The sequence below is a fragment of the Ailuropoda melanoleuca genome, chromosome 7 (assembly GCF_002007445.2).
Source record: "Ailuropoda melanoleuca isolate Jingjing chromosome 7, ASM200744v2, whole genome shotgun sequence".
In the NCBI taxonomy this organism is placed as follows: domain Eukaryota; kingdom Metazoa; phylum Chordata; class Mammalia; order Carnivora; family Ursidae; genus Ailuropoda; species Ailuropoda melanoleuca.
Genome location: NC_048224.1, coordinates 105,922,052 through 105,941,311, shown reverse-complemented (window position 1 = coordinate 105,941,311; position 19,260 = coordinate 105,922,052). Strand labels below are relative to the sequence as shown.

Genomic DNA, 19,260 nt, shown 5'->3' with positions numbered 1-19,260 from the left:
GGTGCAGCACTTCTCTTCCCAGGAGGGTGCAGCAGCTGAGCTCAGCATCAGTGAAGATAGCAGTGGCCTCTGGTGGCCAAGACTGGTGGGATATGCCGCCATGGCAGGTGTGGTTAGGTGTTCAGTGGCAAAGGCTGCTGTAGTCCTCCTGATGTATTCTTTTTAATCCCATGGAAGCTGTCATGGTTGAAGCGTTCTCTCTGAAACCTGGGTCCAGTTTGCAGGCACACTTGCAGTGGCAGTGGTCCCAGGGTCTAATGCACGGGCACCTGAGGAGTGGCCACAGAACGAACGCCTGGAGTCTGCATGCCCTTGGAGCAGCCAGGCAGCTGGGCTCCAGATTGCAGGCACACCTAGTTGCCCCAGGGTCAAAGGCATGGCGAGTCTCACCGTGGCAGTGGCTTCAGTGTCTAGGTGCAGCCATGGTGCCAGGGTCTGGGATGAGAGCTGGCCCACAGTGGTAGGGGCTTCACAGTATAAGATGTGGGAGTGCTTGAAGTGACGGTGAGACTAAAGTCAGATGTGTGCACAGGGTTGGGAGGAGGTGGCCTTGGTCGTTGGATGTTACCACAGCAGCTCCTTCTTTGGATGAGGGGAGTGGTGTTGCCATGTCACCCACTTTAGGGGTCAGAGTGCTGAGGACTGTTGATGGGCTCAGTGGTGAAAGGTGCTGGCGTCCTCTCCAGAATGAGCTTATGGGGTTCATACAGGTGAACGTGATGTGGTACTCCAGTGTGAAAATTACGGAGAATCCACAGCTGCTAGCTGCTATGAGGTTCAGAGTGGATTCTTAAGCCCTCCTAGGCCTGTTTTCATTTGTGCATGGCTGTCTGATAGTAGTTTTAAATGGTGCCACAAATGCTGGTATCTCCTGCCCCAACATCTTGCTGATATCACCTACAAAATTTTATAGATAAATGACAATGAAATGCATTTAGAAGAGTATCAAAAATATTACCAAAATATCACAATACCCAGAACTCTTATTTAATTTAATTATTTGTTTATTTATTTTTATTATGTTAGTCACCATACAGTACATCATTAGTTTTTGATATTTTTATGTTTAAATATTACCTCATTTATCATTTAAAGTATACATTTGAATTTAGAACTCCGAGCTTTTATGATACTGAATAGTTTTGTTAAATGTTTATAGTTTCTGATCAATTATCACAAATTTTCCTCTGAACAATATTTTGCTTATATCTGATAAGTATTAATACATAGGGATAGGATTGGTTATTTGATAAATATCCTTTTGTTAAGGCTTTGATTTTTTTGATCTAGGAGTGTCCTTAATTTGTTTTTTTTTCATTTTCAAGTAACAACGTATTCATTTGATTCCAATATTTTTTGTGATTTATAGTTTTGTTACATTGATTTACTGTCTGAAGTACTATCTTATCAATTTTTTAGATGTTTAGCAAGTGTGTTGTACTCTTAATACTAATATTAGGACCATAATAAAACTGAAATCAAAAGTAAAATTGAAAACAAATGGAAAAACTTTTAAAAAATAAAGTGTATTCATTTTATCTCAAGGGGGTAAAGTTGGCTTAATTGTATTTATACTAATAACACAAAATGCAAAAATATCATATATAAAAATGTAAAAATAAATGGACAGGAATAAGATGTTATAATAAGCATCTTACCTCCCCATGTAAACTCATAAAACCACAAATAGATAAAAAATAAATAATGGTGAGGAGGATCGAATTCTAAATGAAACTTGTAGTGATAATTCACATAAACTGTTACTTGTCATGGAACAGTTTAGTAGTTATTTTTGATAATATGAGATTTAGATATAACACCATAAAAGTAGTGCCACGCAGGCATATAATCACTGATGCCTAATTATTTAAAAAGTAATATAAATAGTTTGTCTTTGTCAAGTATAGACTAAATGATGTGCTGATGTATTGCTTCAAGGAAAGACCAGCAATAACTCAGAGACCATTTCTGGCAGAATTAGGACAGCAGACAAAAAATGGTTATATAACATAGACTTCAGATTTGGTGTTACAATATAGAATCAGAAAATTCTTGTGTAATGTATAATGAGAACATTTCCCAACAGCAGGTGTATAGCAATGTTATAAACAAATACAGTGCATAGTCCATTTATTTTACATACCACCATGCAGCTTATTAATCAAAGGTTTGATGTTTGGGGGTGCCTTGGTGGTTCCATCAGTTAAGCATGGGACTTATGATTTGGGCTCAGGTTGTGATCTCTGGGTCCTGAGATTGAGCCCCACATGGACTCCGTGCTCAGAGCAGAGTCTGCTTGAGATTCCACTGAGATTCTCTCTGCCCCTCTACCTCCCATGCGTACATATGCGCACATGCTCTCTCTCTTGCTCTTTAAAATAAATAAATAAATAAATAAATAAATAAAATCTTTCCCAAAAAGGACTAATGTTTAATTAGTAATAATATGTTTACAAGGAAGAATATTGAGTAAGTTACGTATTTTATTTTTCAGTATTACATTGAGATTATGCTTTGTGAATTAAGACCTATCATTCAAAAAAATATTTATTGTGTGTTTTCTAAATACTGGACTCTGCATAAAGCAGACCAAAGCCCTGCACTTTTGGGAATTGTGTTTTAAGTTTGGTAAGGTTGGGAAGATGAAAAATAAAAAAATATCAAATTTGAAACAAATATTGAATAAGTATGTATTTCTCTTTAAATTAGCGTGAATCATTTCTTATGCTGTATCTGTTTTAATTATATTGTATTTTTATTTATTAAATTCTCAAATTGTCCAATTTTAGCCAATTTCTGAAGTCTTTATTGCTACTGGGAAATTGATTTCATGAAATTGGTTTATCTCTTTAGTTTTTATATTAGGAGATATTTTTGTCATTTCTAGGCCTTCCCCTCTGACTTTAAAAAAAAATCTTTCTCTGATTTTTAAAAAAAATCAATTACTGAGTTTTGATGATCAGTATAAATTATGATGATTTTTGATAATTTTATGAGATTTTTTCTTTCTCTGACTTTTAAAAAAATCAATTACTGAGTTTTGATGATCAGTATAAATTATGATGATTTTTGATAATTTTATGAGATTTTAAAAATGGATTTAGGAGGTTATTTTGAATTCCATCATTTTTCCTGAAGCTCTGTGGATTCGGGTTTTGATTTCTATTTTCTTTTCCAGAGGAGACTGCTCTGACTGAAACCGAAAAAGTGACTTCAAAGGTCAGTGTTTTAGGTAATGAGACACGTGAGGCAGATATATTTTAAACATTTTGATGCTTCTCAAACTGCACATTAACACCTGGCTATATTATCGACAGCTCGTGTGGGCAAGATGATTTGTCTTTTTTGTAGTAGCGGTTGTCTGTGTTGGTGACAACAAACGCATAATGACACAACATGTCTTTGTCATAATACTGAACCATGTGAAGTTACTGTGATTTTGTGAGCGTTCTAGACCATTACAATAAAAAAAACTCCACTCACCACAGTCTCTTGTCAAATGCTTTTTCCTTTAATAAGATTTCCTGAAAATTGCATTTTATAGCCATTTGATGAAATATATGGCATGTAAAATTCAAACACTTAAATATAAAGCTTGTCAACTTACTCTGTTTTGATGGAAATTTGTAAATTTTTGTAAATTTTGTAAATATTTACTGAAATACAGGCAGGACACATTTTCTATGTTATTTCTTCAGTGTTTAATATAGTAACAATACTAATTGTTACATTTTATAGGAAACTGCTTCTTTATAGTTACAATTGCCTAAATCACTTGAAATCAATGTATTTTAAAAAAACATTTACTTTGTATGACAAACAAAGACTGGGAACAAAATGGTATATAGATATAGATATATAACCTAAATTAATATCTTTAATGGGTTTTTAAAATATATTTTTGTTTGCTAATTTTCCCTGGGAATTACATCTCTGTAACTTAGGAAGCTGGAATTTCTTCCCATTAGAGATACAGTAATAACTTTGTAATTAGTGAAATCATTGTCACACTGCATAATCAGCTCATTGAACACATACATTATAGTAAGAAAAAATAAATAAAAAATCCTTGATAGTAGCATAACTGTCCCATTAAAGTCTTGATTAACTTTATAACAATAATGTAGTATCATTTTACTTTTATAAATTAGCAGACAAATTGGAAATATATCAAACAATGCTTCTGTATCTTTACAGAAGGGAGGGATGCTTAATTAAAATAATATAATGCTGGCAACATTAATTTCCTATTGTGGGGATTTAGCAACTCATTTCAGAATGTGAGGCCAAAATTATATTTCAGCAGTTTTATGTTAAATGTTTCAAGGAAAGCCATACGGCCCCTGGGCACTGCATGACAGACAGTCGTATCAGAAACAATTGATGTGTGTAATGACAATTGCGAGCATCCTTTCCAGATGAGCTGACCCACCCTGATTCCACCCTGCTGCTCCTGTTTGGTCAGCAGGTACCTTTCACCATCTGTTTCTCTCATAGCATCTGAATTGTTTCTCTTATTGTGCACCTCGATGGTAAAGCATGTTGAATATGAAATATAGCTTGTAGGTCATGGGATAGTCTAAGTATCTCTGTTTAATTTGGAAAGACTAATTTTAGCTTTCAGTGCATTTTCCTTTGGTGGTAGGAAGAGAGTTTTTATTCTGAGTGTAATCAGACCAAAGCATGTAAATTTTTAATAGGGACCGTACATATAATTACAGAGATTGCTGTAATTTGCTGTTTGTATTATTAACATCCTTAGGACGATATAATAATCATTCCTTCTAACTAAGTACTTTGCATGATTACTAAACTGGCCGTGAAAGCTATAGAGCCTCCGAGAAAACATGTACACTCCGTTGGCTTAAAATCTCAACATAATTTTTACATTGTTCTCATAGGGCTTCCCAAAAGATCAAAACTTACATTAAGTTTTTTTTAAATCTTGTATTGAAATTTATTGCTATTTCTTATACTTTAATAGAGGCNGCTATAGAGCCTCCGAGAAAACATGTACACTCCGTTGGCTTAAAATCTCAACATAATTTTTACATTGTTCTCGTAGGGCTTCCCAAAAGATCAAAACTTACATTAAGTTTTTTTTTAAATCTTGTATTGAAATTTATTGCTATTTCTTATACTTTAATAGAGGATTATTTTTAAATATTATATTCAGGAGATTTCATTTATGCTTCCTTGAAGCAATTTTGTTCCTCTTGGTTTTGGGGGAATGGGAGATAAGAAATTAAGTCATGCTGGGATTCTTCTAGAGACTGTTGATGGGTAGGGGCACATGCAACAGATGGGCAGAGAAATGGTTCATTCTTGAGAGAAGAAAGAAGAGCTGCTGAAATCTGAACCTAGTCATTATAATCAGTATTTCCAAAAAACATTCAATAATCTGACAAACTAATATTTCTAAAATGTGATTTTCATCATTTTTCTCTTTGTTTATTTTAATGTAATGATAATGCAGAGAAAATCAAGAGTGTTAGTTTTGAGTTACTCCATTAGCTATTTCTATAACCCTGGATCAATAATTCAAAATCCAAAGTCTTTACGATGGCCTCCCCGGCCCTGAATGATGTAAGCTGCAGTGAACTTCCCTTTTGCTCTTGTCCTTCTCATTCACTTGGCTCCAGTCTTAGTAGCTTCATGTCTGTTCCTCAAACTTGCCAAATCCACTCCTTCTGCACGTTTCTCTGCCTAGATCATACTTAACTCCAGGCATTTTCACTTTCTTCAGTTCTTTGATCTAAAGTAACCTTATCCGTGATACTTTCCTTGACCATTTAATGAAAAATTGATTCCATCGGCAAGAATGTCTTCTCTGTCTCTCTTAAGCTCCTTTAATTTTCCTCAAAAGCTTTCCAAGCATGTTGACCAAATTTGTATTCATTTATTTAGTTTCTCATCCTCGTTCGTAGAATAGGAGTAGAATACCTAGTTCCTAGACAATTGCTTTGCCTATAGTATAACCCCCAGATCCTAGAACAGTGCGTGGCGCAGAGCAGACATGCAGTAAATCATTGCTACGTGAAGGAAGTCATCCAGCAACCAGTTAGTCAGTGACCTCTTTGCACAAGCTCAGACTGCAGATGGACTAGAGATACAGTGCTGAATAAGACAGCGGCCTGTCCCCTTGTGAAGATAAATTCTTAGGTACAGATTATTTATAGTCTGATAAATCTGTACATTATTTAACTTCTCTTTACCTATTGTTCATTAATGAAGGGTTAATGTTACTCACTAAGGTTTCTTTCAGTTATATAGTTTTATGATACCACTATTCTAAGGTCAAGTCAGAGTCCAGATCCTCCTTAATCTACCTTCATTTCACTATTCTTGCTTATTTCTCTCTAAAGCCTCTTTTATAAGCAGCAACCTCTGTTTCTAAAAGTATGCCCTCAAAATTATCAACCCTGAACTTGTGTAAAAATTCTTCCTTTTACCGAGATCATTCTCTTTGCTCATCTTTGTCTGTCTGAATTGTTGTCTGCTTTCAAAGGGGATCCAAATCCCTCTTATCTTGACTTTACTAAATCAACTCACAGTGATTACAAAAAGAACTTGCTGATTATTGAGTTTCATGTACAGTGAAAAATAAACTGAGAACTAGACATAATACTTCTTACTTAAATCTCTTGCTCATTGATGACAAATTCTGCATGTGTCCCCAGCCTTCCAACTCAGAAATCTTTTGCCTAGACCTGAATATCCTGTATTCCTTTGTACTACTGTCTTAGTCCATTCAGGCTGCTATGAGAGAATACCATAGACTAGTTGACTTATATGCAACCAAAATTTATTTCTCACAATTCTAGAAAATGGGAGGTTCAAGATCAAGTCATTGGCAGCTTCATTGTGTGGTGAGGCCCTTCTTCCTGGTTCATAGGAAGGCCATCTTCCTGCTGTGTGACATGACCCCTCTCTGGAGTCTCATTATAAAGGTTCTAACCTCATTCATGAGGGTAGAGCCTTCGTGACCTGTTCATGCCCCAAAAGTCCTACCTCCAAATACCATACATCATGGATTGGGTTTCCACATATGAATTTTGGGGGAATACAGACATCAGTCTATAGCAACTGTTAGCCATCATTTTCTTTATAATGCCAAGTAAACACAAATTAGGTGAAATATGTTTTATATTGGAAGATGCAAGGCTTTTTGACTTAAAGATAACTCTCCGAGCTTTCAAAACTTTTTCTTTTCGAGGTGTCTGGTCCATTTGTACTATTTTCTGAAGAAGATCTGTTACTTAATGGGATCTCAGTTTATATCACAAATTAAAGAGTACTGTAATTTCTTTTACAAATACATATTCACACACCCTTATGTATATGTATGGATAGGTCTGTGTTTCATCTCTGTGTTTCTAAATGCAGAGGTGAGCACCATAGAGATACTTCTTAATCTGTGCATTTTTCACTTGATACATTTTTTGGAGATTTTTTTCATATTATTCGTTGTTTTATGTAATGGTTGCAAAGTACTCCATTATATAGAATATAATAACTTAGTTAACTAGGACCTAGGTATTTCTTGATGGATTCTTTAGGTATTTTCATTGTTTTGTTTTGCCATTCCTAATAAGTGTAATAAATGGAATATATATATATATTTATAAATTTTATACACACACACCACATAAATATAAATAGTTTTTCATAAATTTATGGGCCATTTATTCTTTTTTGTGAACTACACGTTCCTATTTTTTGTTGATTTTTGTATGGACGCAATCATCCTTTCCTGTTAAATTTGTATGGGCTCTTTGTAAATTGAAGGTATTAGCTCTGTGTCAAGTGTTGTAAATATGTTTTGCCAGTTGTCATTGGTAGTCACTTCTTTGAGATTTAAGACAACTCATGAAAGTAAGGCTGTGAAAGCTCCTCAAAATTAAGTGGATATCTGAGGCAATTATTCAGCAGAGTCTACGCAAGAAAAAAAATGCTCAATCACTTTAATATTTCAAAAGGAAATGTTAATTTGGCTTATTTTTTAGGAAATAAAATAACTGGCATAGCAAAATAATCTTTTATCTGGAGTGCAATGGCATAAATAATATTTAATAGCTTCTGCAACACAGTTCATATATAATTTTAGACATGTTGTAGGTGTCACAGGGAACTTTTTCTTTTCTCGGTTCCTGGTCATCTCTTGAGAGTAGTTGTTTCTTGTCATAGGGACACGTATTGTGTCTCCTCTGTGTCGCTATGTCATTAATAATTCTAACACAATTTCAAAGTTAAGAGAAAATTATATCTTGAGAATTAAATATTTAGGAAAAAACAATGATAATTATGTTGACAAAGACAGTCATTTAGGACACACAAACAAGTACCAACCAGTGGTAGAATTCTCCCCTGTTCTCCGACATTGAGAGCGGTGTGCCTAATTCCTACCTTTCTCTCTCTTCATTGTTCCCACCACATGCTTGAGACACTACAGTTCCTTTTTTTATTAAATATTTTATTTATTTATTTAAGACAGAGAGAGCGTGTGTGTGCGCGGTGGGGGAAGGGGCAGAGGGAGAGAGAGAGAGAGAGAGAGAGAGAGAGAGAGAGAGAGAAAATCCCAAGCAGACACCCCATTGAGCATGGAGCCCAACACAGGGCTTGATCCCAGGACTCTGAGTTTGTGACCAGGGATGAAGCCAGATGCCTAACTGACTGAGCCACCCAGGTGCCCTGAAATGTCACAGTTCTTATTAAAATTCAGTTGTATGATCCCCTTTTTTGGTCATTGTGTGGAAATTTGGGATCTTCCCTTTCTTATATAATTTTTTACATATGAAAAATATTTATATCATCATTTCTATTTTCACACTTTCTGGCTTGAATTACACAGTTAGTAAATATGGTCAGTGTTGCATGTGAGCTCACCTCAGACACTTTTCTTCTTTTAAATCATGTTTATTGGTGGCATAGTGGTTTCCATTTTAATTTCTTTCTACTTGTATTTTAACATAATTCTTCTTCCCTTTTATTTGCTACATATGGAGATACCATTTAAAATGCTTCTGGAAAACATTATTTATACACAGATATCGCTATATACACATACAAAATCTTTTATCTACAATGCAATGACATAAATAATATTCAGTAGCTTCTACCACAAAAGAATTCATTGAGAACACGTAAATATGTGTTTTAAATAGAAGTGGAATACTTTTTCGTCTCTATCAATCATCTGTTTACTTATCTACACAAATAGATACATATAGATAACAAAACAGAACAATAGAAATACCTAACGAGTGTATGTGTGTGTTTATATATATATATACTTGTACATTTGTGTGCGTGTNGAATACTTTTTCGTCTCTATCAATCATCTGTTTACTTATCTACACAAATAGATACATATAGATAACAAAACATACCAATAGAAATACCTAACGAGTGTATGTGTGTGTTTATATATATATATATACTTGTACATTTGTGTGCGTGTGTGTGTGTGTGTGTGTGTGTGTGTGTATAGAGAGAGAGACACAGAGAATTTCACTTTTATTTGGTACATTTTTTATCATTGAAAATATATTCGAAGAACAGTATTAGAGAAACTATGATGTTTAAAAATAGAGAGCATCTGAACAAATCTCATAGTTTTTCTATGGAGAATTGATGAGGTAAAAACAAAAACAGAAACAAAGCAACTTTCCATTACCTGTAGCCAAGGTGTAAGCGCTTCTCCTGGGGGACTTGGGGATGCGTGAGAGGTCACATGGTGCAGACGTTCAGAGGGTGGGCTCCTGATGCCTGGTGATTGGGTTCACTAGCTGTGTCTCATTAGCAGTGACATAAGTATTCTATGTCTTTTTAGACTCATTTATAATATATGGCTCATAATAATCTCCATCCCTTAGGGTGTTGTGAGGATGGAATGAGTTAATACATATAAAATTCTCTGAAATGTTTGGCATGCAGTAAATGCTGAATATCTGGTTGTATTATTACTGTTATTATCCCATCTTAAGCCTGTAGAGAAGAGACTTTTTCCACACCTTCCTCACATGCAGCAATCACCCCGCTTTACTTGAGGTACAGTTCAGCAGTGAGTTGGCTTTTTGAGAAATGCAAACCAAGTGGGAGAGTATAGAGGGGGCATGCCGATTAGTGGAATGGCAGCTGAAAAGCTTGGGCATGATTGTTGCCATGAGACTGGAGCCTAGGGCATGTGGGAGGATTGGCGATAAGGTGAGAAAGGTAGGCTGGCATCAAACTGTGACCAGCGTAATTGTCATATGGAAAACATTTAAAAGTCACTGAACCCCAGCTCCAGGGACAATTTCTACAGTGTTCCCCATGAAAATAACTGTCTTTCTTCCTGAACAGTCTCCCGATCAGATACTACAGATCTTATAATTTTTTCCCCTATTTTTAAGTGAAGAATGTGACAGACATGGTAGAATGTTGTGAGAATTAAGTGAAATTATGTAGGAGAACTTTGTATAGTCCTGGTTTATAGGCATGTTGTATAAATCGTAGTTATGATCCTTAGCAACAGCATTACCATTATCACTTTAATCTAATTCACCAAAGGCAATCTAAAGAGTCAGAATTACAGATATTTATGTCAAGAGCAGAACAAGGAACAGGGCAAATAATTTTGCTCTTAAACTACAATAAATGTTAGATTTGTGTCATCATCTGATTGGCTCACCTAAAGTAGACGAAAATAATTTCAGTACCTTGTTACTGAATGATGCATCATTTACCAAACTTTTTCTCGATACATTTTATTCATAAAAGATGGTAAGTGTGAAAAATATCCATGTGGTGACACCATAAGAAAGCTAAAAGGCACAGCATCTAAGTGAATAAGATATCACATCAGCATCCTAACCATTTTACAGCCTGAAGACAACTGCAGTGTAGTCAACACAAGGACAAGGAGAGACTGCCAAGGAACCAGATGCTATTGCTGGAAAGAACATTTTCTCGGCTCAGCATCTGGGTCTTGTAAATGCGATCCAGAAGGAATTAGGGCAGGCAGAGCTTTGTAGGGGGGAACACAGTGTCCTTACCTGAATGCTGTGTGTATTATAAAAATTAATATTTGTAATGATTTTCTCTTTTATTAATCGACAAACACAAAACCAGACTGGACTTCGTACTCAGTATTCCTCGTCAATCCATGCAGATATTTACCCAGTGTAAGGGTTGTAAGGGTTGAAAATATTTTTGTCTTTGGAGGAAAGTAAGGGTTATATACAGCCATGTTTTCAGTATAACTTCCTGCGGATGCAGAGATCATATGTGGAAATGAATGAAAGCCACCTCTGCTTTTTGCATGCCTGTATTTTAGAAAACNTGATTTTCTCTTTTATTAATCGACAAACACAAAACCAGACTGGACTTCGTACTCAGTATTCCTCGTCAATCCATGCAGATATTTACCCAGTGTAAGGGTTGTAAGGGTTGAAAATATTTTTGTCTTTGGAGGAAAGTAAGGGTTATATACAGCCATGTTTTCAGTATAACTTCCTGCGGATGCAGAGATCATATGTGGAAATGAATGAAAAGCCACCTCTGCTTTTTGCATGCCTGTATTTTAGAAAACTGTAGGACTTGCAGGCTTTGGAATTCTAGTGCTTACTCCTAATGTAAAATAGTCTCCATAGGGAAGAACACTTATGCACTGGAAAACATTGACTAAATCAGAGATTAAACGGACAAGGCAGAAGTTAATATTGACACCGGGTAGAATAATGTACTTGTTTATCTGAAATGATCTCATTATCTTTATTTTTTAGAGGTGTGTTTCTGTTTGTTTGGTCAAGGATAAAGTAGATAAAAAGATAAAAGTATTTGTAAAACATACTCATGTTCTTCACATCTTTATATTTTGCTATGCAGAAATTGTTATCATATTCTACAGGAATACGTATTTGGACATCTAGGTGTCTGAGCTTGGTTATAATAACCTATCCTCAAGGAATAATCTGAACTTATTTCTACAATAATAATTCANAAGTGTGTTTCTGTTTGTTTGGTCAAGGATAAAGTAGATAAAAAGATAAAAGTATTTGTAAAACATACTCATGTTCTTCACATCTTTATATTTTGCTATGGAGAAATTGTTATCATATTCTACAGGAATACGTATTTGGACATCTAGGTGTCTGAGCTTGGTTATAAAAACATATCCTTCAAGGAATAATCTGAACTTATTTCTACAATAATNGCTTCTTCCTCTCCCGCTCCCCCTGCTTGTGTTCCCTCTCTCGCTGGCTGTCTCTATCTCTGTCAAATAAATAAATAAAATCTAAAAAAAAAAAAAAAATAAAAAATAATAATTCAGTATTTGGTAATGAAAGCATAAGATCAAATTTCCTAATAGCATGTATCTGGCATTTGATAATTTGAAATTCAGGAAGTTGTGTATTAAAATATGCAATTTAATTCAATAAATCCTAATGGCTTGTTATCTTTAAGGCATTAAGAAATTGCTGGATCTGATTCAAAGATTTGGAATGGGCTTTTCATGCCCAGAAATATACTATATTTGACATAATTACAAATANAATGGCTTGTTATCTTTAAGGCATTAAGAAATTGCTGGATCTGATTCAAAGATTTGGAATGGGCTTTTCATGTCCAGAAATATACTATATTTGACATAATTACAAATATATCGAACTTTACATCGGAATCCGGGGATGTACTGTATGGTGACTAACATAATATAATAAAAAATCATTTAAAAAAAAAGGACAACAGCCAAATGCTAACATATAAGAAAAATTTTGACGGTTTTAAATGCAAATGTAGATTTGCTTTATTCCATTTTAGAGATCTGCCAAATTCCTGTTACTTGTAGGTTATCTGATGAGCAATAGGATTCATTTGCTTATCTTTTTATTTATGTCCACTAGAACAATTTTCTTTCAGTTTGCCAGTGTCTTGATAATTTAAAAAAAAATAACATCACTTTGTAATGGTAAAATAATAACATAAAAGTGAAACAGATAAAGTTACCTTATGCTGAATATCATATATATGTTACTTATAAAATCAAATATGTGCTGAGCTGTAGGGCTCCTCCTCTTTTGTTTTAAGTGGTTCTTAATTTAGGGGGTTAGAGAAATCGCGTCAATGAGACCAGGTCCAATGATTAAATCTCCATTTAAACTATGTAATTTCTTGGTCAAGAGAAATACCACCAAATCAGCAAGGCAGTTTTGGGAATATGTGGCATCAGTGATAAAATACATGTGGGAGTCTAGTGCAAATACAAAATTGTTAGAATTTAAAATGAATCCCACCAAAATAATAATAATAATAAGTCAGTAATGTTTTCCCTTCAGAATTATAGATTATATGTGTGTGTTTGTGTATTTGTGTGTGCCTACACGGTAGATGAAAATGAGGTGAAATTGAAATAGATCTGAAAAAGAAGAAAGAAAACATTATTTCACATGTGGAACATTCCCTGAATAGTTTGTTTTCTGTTAAATCAACAGTTCTACTTGCAAATTCTCTAGGGTTTTCAAAGTCACTGAAGAGAGCCCAAATTAGATTACTTGAATCAACAGTCTTGCGGCTACCCATATATTCACCTCCCTGCTTTTTATTGGATAGAGATTGCTCCAAGTTTTCCAGCTGCATAATCTCTGTACTTTGCATACAAACTAAATCTATTAGATGTATAATAAGGATAGGGGTCTGTAGCCATGTTTTTTGTTTTGCTTTTTTTTTTTTTTCTTGGCTGTGTTCAAAACAGTGTCCATGTTTTACTCTTGTAATTACCCTGGCATCTAGCATTGTGTTTATCAGCATTTACAATGTCTGTTGGTTGCAGGAATACGTGGGCGAATAGAAAAAAAAAATAGGATATGAGGAATTTAAATTTTTTTAGAGATGGAGAAGCCAATGAGAGAAAAGTTGGGGGACATATATACAGAGCAAACAACCTCACTTATTGGCAAGGATGCTGTAGCATTGGCAAAAGAATTAGCAGGATGCTAGCAATGAAAGATGGGTTTTTAGCTGCAGCTCTGCAGTAGAATGCTTGATAAATCATACAGCTTTTCCAGGCCTCTGTCTCCTCATGAGTTCTGGTGGGTCACGAATTGGAACTACAACTGCTGGTAGATTGGCAACTGTTTTCTGAAACTGTGTGTGATTCTAAGGCCACCTCTGTATGCAATGAAAAGTCCAGAGTGCTGTGAATGTTTGGTTAGTAATGTCTGTCATGGGCCTGTGGGAATGAGGGCATCCCTGAGGGTTTTCCATGTTTTCTCTGGATTCCTTATGTATTGTTTTTTGGGGTTGAAATGCTTCCCTTCCCTCTTTAACTTCTTGCCAATGCATCTTTCTTACTAGTTTTACTTAAATCTTTTCAAGACAGAAATTCAGAAAACTGATCACTGGTTAAAGAACTGTGTTCCTTGTGCTGTGTTGTCTTTTCCTTATTGTTTGGTTATCTTGGATAAGAAATACTATTTTAAGTCTCAGATATAAACAGCCTCATGTAAAGCAATTAAAAAATTTTAGTTCTATAAAAATGATTTATCGTTTAACTATTTAATAAGGAATGCAAAATTATTTGAGATCACATAGGCTTCTTTGGTCACATAAAGCTCATTAGTTATTTGACAACATTAAGCAGTGGGTAATTCTAATATAACACAGTTTTCATAGAGGACTAAACAGTTACATTCAGGTTTTACTATAATTGATTATATCCCGGGAAAGGTTATCCTAAGCTGCCATTTATTATTTCAAGACACTGATAATCAAGGTATCATGAAATGAAATAATTAAGATATTTTTAACTTTTAACAATTCAGTTCAAATTTATATAAGTTTCTTTGCCCATGCACTTGCTTAAAAAGCTGCCATTATAAACAGTTTATAGTGAATCTTGTTACAAAAATTCTCTTCTGAATAACAGACATAACAATGTATTGGATCTAATGCATTTTAATTTATCAGTTTAATCAACTTCGGTAGCATGTTGCCAATTCTTTTCCTTTAAACAAGAATATATGGCAATTGATCAGAAAGAATATGTTTTCTGTGTGACTTTGAAACTCCACCGTTCCTGCTGCAGTTGTGTTGCTGCGATGGATGACTTTCACAACAGGAAATCAGGCCAATTTAAAGTCCAGGCACCAAGCAATTTGAGAACCACCAGCTTTATGCAGTAATATAATTATTCCCTCCGAGGCTCTTAATTGTATTCATCACACCATGATTTCTGCACAAATTAAGCATGCATTTACTGCTATATATAACTTGCTTTGCAGTTAACATTCTGGAAACAAATTTCAAGGAGATAGAATTTTGGACTTATTCATCCCCTGAAATCACAAGTTCTTAATGTTCTATATACCTTAAGGTCATATTTTCTACCGTGTAGCCTCTAAATAAATGAGATACCAAATTAAGGAAGAACAAATATCTGGAGCTGGATTTCTGTATTCTTTTTGTTTTCTTCATTACTCTAAAATTTTGCAGAACTCCAAATTATGCATATTTCTTGCATGTGTGCTGTTTTCCTGGAAAGAATTCTTAGCTAAATCTACTACATGTAAAATCACTCAGAATAAAAAAAAAAAGTTTGAACATATGCTCAATATCAAATGTTAATTACTCATGGAGTAAATTGCACACATTTAGGACAAAAATAAAATAATCAAAAATGACCCGATGACTATGCATAGATAATCTTTCTGTGTTAAACCTAGGTAGAGAATTTTATCTGATATACTCAGAAAATGAACTTATATTCATAAATATTTCTAAAAAATAAACTGGAAAATGAAGGTTCTTTTTTATTATTTCATTTAAAAAAACCTTAGTCGTAGAAGTAGTTTTAATTTCCTTAGGATTTGCTGCTTAATTCTTTTATTGCATTACCTCTCCTTACCTGCTTTATTTTTATCCGTGTTAGAAACATCACTAATATTTGATATAGTTTACTCATTTTCTCTGTGTTCCCCATGAGGTTAGGGATTTCTTCCCCTCCCCCCATTTGTATATATAAGTTTTGTTATTATATGTACTGCTCTACTGCTGTATTACTAGTGCTTCAAATAGTGTCTAACACCTTGTGGGTATTCAGTAGGTATCCTGTCTCATTAGATGGATCATAAACTCCTTGAAGGAAGGAGCCATAGGGAGGCAGCATTAGTGCTCCGCATTTTCTCAGTAATTCATTCAGAAGCCTTTGTGGAGCAGCAACCATGGGCCAGACAGCAAACTAAAAGACCTATATGGTCTTCGTATTCATAAACTGCAGTGGTTCAGAATGTGGGCTTTCAAATGGCTTTGCGCTATTTTAGTTGAATAACATAATTTATTTAAAGTCACTCATACTCTATTTATAAAAAGAGGCTAATGGCAACTGTTTAAAAAAAGTGTTGGGAATTAGATCGTTTGCTCAGTGTTGGTGGGAATGCAAAATAATGCAATCACTATGGAAAACCTATTTAAGTTGTTTAAAAAAAACCCCTAAAAATAGAGCTTGCATATGATCCAGTGATTCTACTTCTGGGTATATAACCAAAAGTACTGAAATCAGGATTTCAAAGTTAATATTAGGATTCCCATGTTTATTATAGCAGTATTCATAGTAGACAAGATATGAAATAATCTAACTATTCATTGATAGACGAATAGAAAGAAAGTGTGGTATATACATACCAGAGATTGCTATTCAGCCTTTAAAAAAAATGAAATTCTGCAATATGCAGTGACATAGATGGACCTGGAGGACAGTAAGCTCAATGAAGTAAGCCAAGCAGAGCAAGACAGATAATGCACGATTCCACTTATATGAGGTATCCAAAATAGTCCAATTCATAAAATCAAACACTAGGATGATAGTTAACAGGGTTGAGGGAGGAGGGAGAAATAGGGAGTTACTAATCAACAGGCGTACAAAGCTTTAGTTAAGTAGGATGAGTAAGCTCTAGAGATCCGAGGTACAGCATTGTATCTATAGTCAAATATAATGTATTGTCCGGTTAGAATTTTTAAGAAGTTAGAGCTCAGTTTAAGTGTTCTAACCACAATAAAAAGTGTAATCCCTATTCCCATATTGACTTTTACATTTATCTGAATTGATTATTTTAGAAGCAAATATAATGTTAGAACTTAATGCAATACTGAGTATGTATTGCTGTGAACATAGGTCTGGCAGAAAGTAAGCGCTTAGTAGATGCAGCTTACTTCAGAAGGATTTTTGTCTTCTGTATTTTTTACCTAGTATCTTAAACATACTAGATGGGTAATAGATATTTTTGAAAGGTCGATTGGTTTCTTTCCAGAGCCCATCAACCAGTCTATTATCTTAGATCACGGGGCTCTGGAAAAGGAAAGGCATGTTCTAATTTTAATTATAGCTCTCAGGACAGCTATGAGAAATTCTCTTCGTCAGAGTGGGGGTGTGAGCCATAGAGACATGAGAGGACCTGGGGGAAGGGGGCTCTCAACGGGGTAGGGAAGTTGAGGATTCTTGTCAGGGCAAGCAACTACAAATCTGTGAAGGATGTTTAAGGATTTGGCGAGATAGAAAAATATCTGGGTATTTTCTAAGAGGTTAAAGAATTAGATTACAGGAAACTTGGTGACCCAAAACCCCAAATTTAAGCCTTTTTATTAATGCAGGTGTGAAATAGTAGAAAACCGTACGAGGGCAGCTGTAACATGAACGTAAAACAAAACAAAAAACAAAACAAGTGGGCAAGAGAAATACTCAGAACTGGAGAATTGAATGGTAGGGCTTGCTCTTAGGAGACGGATGAAGTACAAAAAGTAATCACATATGAAACACCGATATCTAAGTGAATACTTATGCCATTTACTATGGAAAGGCATCTAGGATGAGGAATAAGTATCCTTTGGACATATTTCAACCACATATTTTAGGCAGCATTATTATGCTACATAATTATTGGATAATATATTAATTCCCCCTTCCTGTTTCTTTCTTTTCTTTTTCTTTTAGAGGAGGAGATTATGGGGTGCGGGGGACAGGGGCAGAGAGAGAATTGAGGGGCTCAATCTCACAAGCCTGAGGTCATGACCTGAGCTGAAATCAAGGGTCGGATACTTAATCACTGAGCCAACCAGGCGCCCCGCCCTCTCCCTATTTCTTACCTAATTTTAAGCTTTCTTCTGCTTGTAAATTTAGTATGCTCATGATAGATGGATTCAAAATCTAAGGCTAAAAACTATTAGGTATTTTCTCTCTTGTTATCTTTTAAAAAGCAATCTGTAAATTTAATTAATATTTTTGTTAATGTAAGGAAACACCTGTGGTGGTGGAAGGATTAGGAAGTCCAAATTATAAAAGTAACATAAAAACAAGTGGTGCAAAGTAAACCTTCTCATCTTTGGCATGCCATTTTTACCTTAATGTTTGAAAGTTGATGATTAGAATAATTGATTCTCTGCATATGCGCTTAATTGCAATATTTGCTATCATATTATTGAGCTGAATATTAGATTGGCATTTTGTAAAATCTTTCATTTGCAGATTGTAAGCTTTTAAATGCTGTGCTCCCATCTGTCAACTTCAAGTCTATCCAGTCTATATCCTTTTTAAGTGGTGTTAACACAACTTCATTACATAGTGATATATACTATACAAATGTTAATTATGTGTTTGACCTTGTTAATGACATGGCAATGTTACAATTTTGATTTGCTTTTAAAAACTATAGATAAGGCAAATTACGTAAAAGGATATAGGAAAGAATCATTAATGTAATTAGATCCAAACCCATTTAAACACATAAGCATAAAATGTCCCAAACATGTTATTAATTTATTCAATCTGTTTTTAGGAGAAAGCAATAACATTCATGATACATTGTTAATTTTTTTTATTTCATATACTATCATTCTTATGTGCTAATTAAGAGAAAAACTACTATAATAACATGACATTATTTCAAGGTACATCAAAAACAATGTTATGTGTTTTACTAAGTAAAATTCATTCTTCATATGCAGTCCCTTTTTGTGAGAAAGGATAGTAAGCACAATACTTTGAAATTGATTATTATCAGAGTTGTGTCTATTAATATTAAAATATAACAGCCAATAAATTCTGCACACTTCTAGATTTATGCTATTCACATGTCTTGTCATATAATAATTGACATAATGATAATGTAAGAAGAGTCAGAGAGAGAGAGAAAGAAAGAACCAGAAACTGCAAGGTAGCAATTTTCCCAGTAAAAAAAAGAAATCAACTGGAATAGATTCACTGGTATTTTATGTGCCACCTCCTTT

The 19,260-nt window shown here is 34.5% G+C and overlaps 1 pseudogene; it reads right to left on the bottom strand.

Moving 5' to 3' along the window:
• LOC109488874 overlaps positions 1-19,260 on the bottom strand; it is an 80,870-nt pseudogene that overhangs the window by 38,516 nt on the left and 23,094 nt on the right.